The sequence below is a fragment of the Gossypium hirsutum genome, chromosome D06 (assembly GCF_007990345.1).
Source record: "Gossypium hirsutum isolate 1008001.06 chromosome D06, Gossypium_hirsutum_v2.1, whole genome shotgun sequence".
NCBI classification, from domain to species: domain Eukaryota; kingdom Viridiplantae; phylum Streptophyta; class Magnoliopsida; order Malvales; family Malvaceae; genus Gossypium; species Gossypium hirsutum.
This window is the reverse complement of record NC_053442.1, coordinates 19,321,244-19,328,657: the sequence shown is the minus strand read 5'-3', so window position 1 is coordinate 19,328,657 and position 7,414 is coordinate 19,321,244.

Below are 7,414 nucleotides of genomic sequence, written 5' to 3'. Positions count from 1 at the left end.
AAACTTATATAATCATTATGCAATAGATGTTTACTTTTTATAATTATTATATTATATTATATTATATTATATTATATTATATTATATTATATTATATTATATAAATATTTTGATTATTTATTTAATAATTATTTTAAATTATTTTTTATATATTAAGTGGTAAATAAATTTTAATAAATTTTCTAATAATCATTTGAAACAAATGAAAAATACTATAAAGAGACATTATATATATACACGTGGCATTTCAAGTAGAAATGAATAAGAAAAAAGAATTCAAAAAAAAAAGAGGATACATTTGTAAAATGAGAGTTTAGGGAAGTAAAATGAAACTTCAATAGGAAATTCAAGGTCGAGTGTTTAAAATGCACTGGACTTAAATCATTTAAACAATGTTTTGCACGACAATCGAGGGATATATGGTACTAAACGCACCACAATGACAGTGAATGGGCATCCAAAGGGGCCCTAAGTATGTATCCAATGAACTGAATTGATTGTTATTTTTAAATAGAAATCACTTATCAATCTCATTCACATTTAGAAATTACCATTTAGGATTTCCTCTTGGTCTCACTTAGTTGATAGTTCACCTCTCAGTCTCACTATTTGGCATGATCAAATCAAGGTTTTACACAATAGAATCTCCTATTAGTCTTATCATCTTAGGTTTTCAACTAAATGTATCAATTCTAGTCTAAGTTTCTCTATTTAATCAAAAAATTGAAAACAATCATGGAGACATACATTAACTACAATCAATACCCAACATCCCCATCAACTATCAACAAATTTAGCTCAATATGGAATTCAAAGCAACAACAACAACCATTCTAAACAATGTAGAAATAATAATGAATTTAAAAGAAGAGTTTAGAATTGCTCATTAATTGAGCACTTAAAGTCTGAGCTAGAGCTTGCATGAATCTCCATCATTGCATTGCCAATCCATAAGAAAGAGAATTAAAAGAATCCAACAATAAATCTTTACACTACTCTAAAAACCCAAGTCTGAGTAGTCTAAGTTAACCCTCTTTGATCCTTCTCTCTTCTTTCCTAGCTGATACAAATGGAACATTTATGGTAAAAGGTTAAATGAAATTCTTACCCTCATTTAAAATGACTTTTTCTTCTAACTTGAGGTCAAAATTCCCTAAGTTTTCCTGTTAATAACCGTTAATACTTCAATTTTGTAACTTAACGTCATAACTTCAATCTTTGCAATGTCACAACATTGTCAAAGGGCTTCTCCTTTGCTAGCAGTTTTGCATCAATGTTACAACATCATGAAAAGAAATGTCACGACTTTACAGGTCAATGTCGCATATTCTAAAGTTTCCACATCACGACGTAGGTCTCTATCTGGATCCCCTCAAGCTTTGAATGATCAACGTCATGCCTTTGATCAAGTAATGTTACGACATTGTTCTTTGGCTTCAATATATTAGGTTACGACCTTATGCTTCTTTGAAGTCGCAACTTTGGCCAAACATCTTTCCGTAGGTCCAAAGAAGTGACTTAAGTCATAACTTTGAGCATTTTGAAGTAGTGACTTTATCCTATTTCACCAAGGATCTTTTAATTCCTTAGTTGTTATTATTTCTTCACTCTCTTACACAAGCAATGAAACACAAGACAAGTTCCATTTGATCCTCAAAATTTACGTAATACTAAAAACACCACAAAATATAACTCATTAAGTTCAAAGTATTTAACTATTAATACCTAAAAGATTTGATTTCACTAAAAAGCAAGCTAAAAAGAGCATGAAAATGACCTAATGGCATATTTCAAATTATGCCACATCAATCTGTGGGAAGTACTTAAGATTAGAGTAGTTGGAGTAAGATAGATTAGACAAAAATTAGTAAGATTCTGAATATGGTTATCCTATAACAACCAATAAAGAGTTACGAAAGTACTGTCTTGTAACTAGAGAATGCTTACAGAGTTGGTGAAAAAACATGACTGACAACTCCTATTTATAATGGAAAATATGGAAAGTAGGGTGGACAAATTGAGGATGAATTGAAATTTGTTGGTAAATGCTATGTTAAGCCTGAAGGTTTAAATGGTTGTCAAAGGCTCATGTAAAAATAAACTAAAATGAAGAATTTCCCGGGTGTCATGTGTTTAATATATCAATTGTTGGTTTTAATCATGCTCCAATATTAACATATTTGAACTATGTTGTTAGGAGGGGCAAAAGATCTTTTAAGTTTGAGATTGTAAGGACAGAAAGTGAGAAGTATAGCCAAGTTACCAAGTAGTGGAGTAAGCATTTCAATAGTTATTATGATTGCTAAATAATGCCATAAAAAATTTGTCAGAACATGCTAAGGATATGGAGTAAAAAATTCCAAACAATGAGCCATTAATTGAGGATTTAATGAATAGGGTGGTAGAATGTTAGAATCAGTAGATAGATGTGGGATTTAGTTTGAATATGAATGAGTTAATTAAACATATAAAGGAATTATGGACGAGAGACGAAAAGTTTTTAACCAAATTTTGAGACTAAAATGGAACAAGTTTTTGCTATAAAAAATGATAAGAGATGTTGCATTGAAGAAGAAGCCAAACTTTTGGATATGGTTGAAAGATATTATGGTAACCTATTTACTACAAAGGGGCCAAGGAATTTGGGGTAGATTTTAAATGAAGTCCCAAATTTGTTACATATGCAATGAATGTTGTGTTAGAAACCACTATTTATAATGAGGAATTGAAGAGGTTTACATTTGAGTTAGCGCCAAAGAAGGCACATACGTTTGATGGTTACAATGGAGTGTTTTTCCAACAGTATTGGGACATTGTAAGGGGAACTATGTATTAGGAAGTAAAAGAAGTTTTTTTTGAAAATGGTGTAATGTTGAAAGATATAAATGAAATGATTGTGCTTAATGCAAAAGTTGAGAAAGTTACGGATGTATCACGGTTTAGACTCATTAGGTGTTATAATTTTTCATACAAGGTTGTTTCCAAGATCGTTGTAAATAGATAAATTCTTGGATGGGGAGTTAAATACATAAAATTAAAGTACTTTTATGAAGGGTAGGCAAACACAAGAAAACATTTTGGTGGAAAATGATACCTTTGATTACTTAAAGCTAAAGAATAAGAGGAATAAGGTGTATATGATGGTGAAATTTGATATAAACAAGGAATACGATAGGGTGCAGTGAGATTTTCTTAAGGAAGTTTTACTTAGGATAGGCTTTGATGATAAACAGGTTAGTTGAATATGTGAGTGTGTCACCTTTGTTCCCGACAATGTTATTATTAATGGGAAACAAAAAAAAAATACAATGTATCCAACTAAATGTTTAAGGTAAAGGACCCTCTATCCATTTACCTTTTTTTGTTTATTGTTGATTTCTTTTTTATAGCAATCAACCTTGTAATTGAGTATAGAATTTTGTATAGAGTTAAAATTAGTAAAGTCAGTCCCATTTGGTCTCATGTCTTGTTTGCAAATGAATATTTGTTCTTTAACTTGTGATGTTTTTATAAGAATCTTAATTGAATGTGGAGACGCATTAAGGAAAACAATGAATTTGTAGAAGTCAAGTTAATTTTTATCTCTAATGTAAATGAAGATTTGTAAAGGAGGATGGAAATTAAATAGGGTATTCCAAGAAAAAATAATCTAGGCACATGCTTGGGAATCCCTTCATTTAGGGATGGAATAATGTGTAAGGTTGTGAGATACATTAAAAATAGGACTATTGGAAAGTTAAAAAAACTATAAATAGAATTTATTATCACATAGTGAAAAGAAATACTTATAAAGGTTGTTACTTATGTAATGCATGTGTACATAATGTAATGTGTATTGTTTCCTAAAAAAGTGTGTGAGGGGATCAATTCAATGGAAAAATGGATTCTTTTTTAGACAAAAAAGAAGAGGAAATGATGCTACACTAGATAAGATAGAAGATTGTGGCTATTAAAAAAAGAAATGAAGGTTTAGGGTTTAAAGACATGCAAGTGATGAATAAGACAGTTTTATTTAAACAATGTTGGATGATAGTGCAAAATCCTAATGAACTAGAGGTCAAAGTATTAAAGGGTAGATATTTTGTTAATTCTTCTTTTTTAAAAAGCTAAAAAAGAGTTAGAGTTTCTTATATTTAAGAAAGTTTGTTGGAAGGAAGAAAGATGATAAAAGAGGAAAATTGGTGGAAAGTATTAGGTAATAATGATGTTGGGATCAATAGGTTCCTAATAAAGTTGTTGAATCCTAACATTGATGTTAGTCAAATGCAAAATTTACTTAAGAATGTAGTGCAAATTACTAATAAGGAGGAAGGGTGTTGGCAATTAGGTGAGATTTAGACTGAAATTTCAAGTCAAGTTGAGGATGCTATACAAAGAATTCTTATGTGCAAAAGTAAAGGCTAAAACAAACTTATATAACCTGACACCTTTGGTGGTGAATATTCAGTTAAACCATTATATTTTGTTCTTAAAAAGAAAAAAAAAGGTAATGTAGAGAGGGCCTGGTTCATCATATATGAATCTTGATATTATTTGAAAGATTATATGGAAGGTTTATATAACTTCAAGTGTACATTCGATTGAGAATGCTCTACCTAAAAATGTGAATTTGGTTTAAAGGAGAATTAGGAATAACCTCAACTGTTTGTTTTCTTGGAATGTAATAAGTCTATTGAACATGTTTTTCTCTTATGTGATTGGACACGGTATGGATGGTGTAGCTAAAGAACATATTTTTTTTTGGCTTATGCTTTTTGGCAACCATCTAGCATTGGGGATAATGACATCTAGAATTTTTTTTAAAGAACGCACGTAAAAACCTCATTTAGATTTGCCCAAGATTTTTGGAATTTATTTATTTCTCTTAGGAGTAGTTTGCTTTGGCTTTAGCGCAATTCATGTAACAAGATTGATTATATGTCTTAAAATATGGGTGTCCAACCTTTATGGACTAACTGGCAAGGTACAGCTTGTAAATTTGACATAGGGAGTGAAAGGTTTCGGTCCTTTTATTTTGAGAGGAATAACTTCTCATCATATTGCAGCCAGGACATTGCGTATACAACGGGCTTATTCCATCATAGTGTTTACCCTAGTGTTTACCCTTCTAGTGTTTATACAAATTTAAAACAAAAAAGAGCTATTTTGATGGGAAATAAAATATTCAATTGATTTTTTATTTAATGACTATTTGTCACACCCAGATTCCTTTAAACCTGAAAAATTTGGAACAATTAAGGGTTAAATTGAAAGAAACCGTAAATTTACAGTCTCTATTAAAAAACCAAGAAAAGTTAGAAATGAAATGGAGCATGGTTGAGAACCAAGTTCGATTCAGTTAGATTAGAACCAGTCGGTCTTTTAGTAGGAGACAAAATGATTATGGATGAACGGTTGATATGCAGTTAGAGACCATGTACGAAGGGTTATACATAGCTAAGAATGAATCCTCAAACGAATTCCTCTCAGCCTGTTTCATTTTCTCCTCTTCTTTAACCTCCATGGTTGTTTCGAGGAAGCGATGGTCATGGAAAGCTTTGCATGGAACGATGACCGGGAGGTTTAAATTGGAAAAGTAGGGAAACCATTAAGCAGGTAAGGTTCTAAACCCTTCGATATACATAAGACTTAAAAAAAACAAAGTTAAGAGTTCCCAAAAACCATTTCTAAGGGTTCTGCATGTTATTAGAAATTTGAGTTTTAAAGTGAAAACACTAGGTTTAACCCATGGTTTGGTTGCCTTGCTTAGCTACCAAGAGGAAGGAAGCTCTGACGTCTGGAGAAGCTAAGTAGAAAGGGAAACGAGGCATCAATTGAGTTTCTGCACTCAACCCTTAAAATGCATAATGTGCTTCCATGAGTTTATGAGTACCTCTCATTCTAGTTTAGTATGCATGAAAAATGAAATCATAAAAGGGAATTAGTGATGGGTTAGACGGAGTTATGAAAAGGAAAGAAAGTAATCCTATTAGATACCACCATACGGCGTTATGGAGTGCAAACTGTGATGTGCGAAGCTCCGGACCTTGCGGAGGGGACACTGCTGTAACACCCCAAAATAGAGCCTAGGAGTGTTAAGGGTATTTTAGGAATTTTGGCCTAGATGAGGTAAGAATTTCGTAAGGTTGGTACTTAATAATGTTTTCGACAATGATTTTCATAAAGTTAAATCAATTTTTGAAAAGTGTTCTAGAAACTATTAATTTTAGAAAAAAGATTGATTTGTAACAGAGTCAAAACAGTAAGTATTTATGTGGAAATTTAACCAATTTTTAAAATTGAACCTAAAAACCACCCTCCATCTATAGTTTTCACATTATTTCTTCCTCTCCTCTTCTTTGTGCAGCCCCTTGCCATTCCCTTGATCTTTAACTCAATTTTTTATTCCTAAACCACAATACCTTGATTTCCTATAATTTCTTAGTCACTTACCATTATAAATCTCCAACAAAAACACATAAAACTCCATAGATTTCATCATCTTCTCCAAACATGAGTTTTTTTAATTTACATCAAAACTCGTTCATTTTTTCAACAAAGGTGATCATTCATGCATCTGTTGGTTTTTAATGTTATTTAAACTCTAAAAATAAATTATTAGCCCTCAAACCGCATGTTTTAAATAAAATTAGAAAATTGAGCCATTAATGGTGGATTTTAGGATTTTGAGTCAAAACTTGGTTTCAAAGTATTTTTCAACTTGTTTTAGCATGATTAGAAGGTTTTTAAACTTTCCTTAAAGTTTCATTAATGAATTCTCATGTTTTAATGAATTTTGTGAAAATTTCCTAAAAGATGTCGAAAAATGTCGATACCATGAATTGAGTAGTCTAGTTTGAAGGTTGTGAATTAGACATAGATGATTAATTGATGAATAGAACTGATTTTAGGCAAAAAGATTGAGTATAGACTGAGATATTAGGATTTAAAGTTTGTTATGTTAATAGTTTAAATTACATAGGAACTTAGCTTAAAGCTTGTGTTTAGTTGGTTTGAGTGAATTTTTTGATGTTATTTGACTATGGTTATTGTATGATTTTTGTGGGTAAAGCCCCAAATTCGTTAGAGCTTGCTACGAGCTAGGGAAGATTTAGTTGAGCTTTCGGCTTTTCGACAAAAGCGTAGAGTGGTAAGTGTATGGAATTGCTACTCGTAAACACGAGTCATGTGTTATTTGGGAATTTAGGTGTAGCTTAAACCCCTGCTCTAAGTTCCGAACATAATTTTTCTTGAATCTATAATTATCCTGTGGTTATGTATTGTGCATGAAATGTGATAAGTGAGTGTGGTGATTATTGTGTAAAGTGAAATTACATACATGAAATAAATGTGTAAAATATATGTTATATGACTATGCTAGTATTTTGCAAAAGACGCTAATATGTAGCGATAGTTCACGGAATCAGTAAGTAAT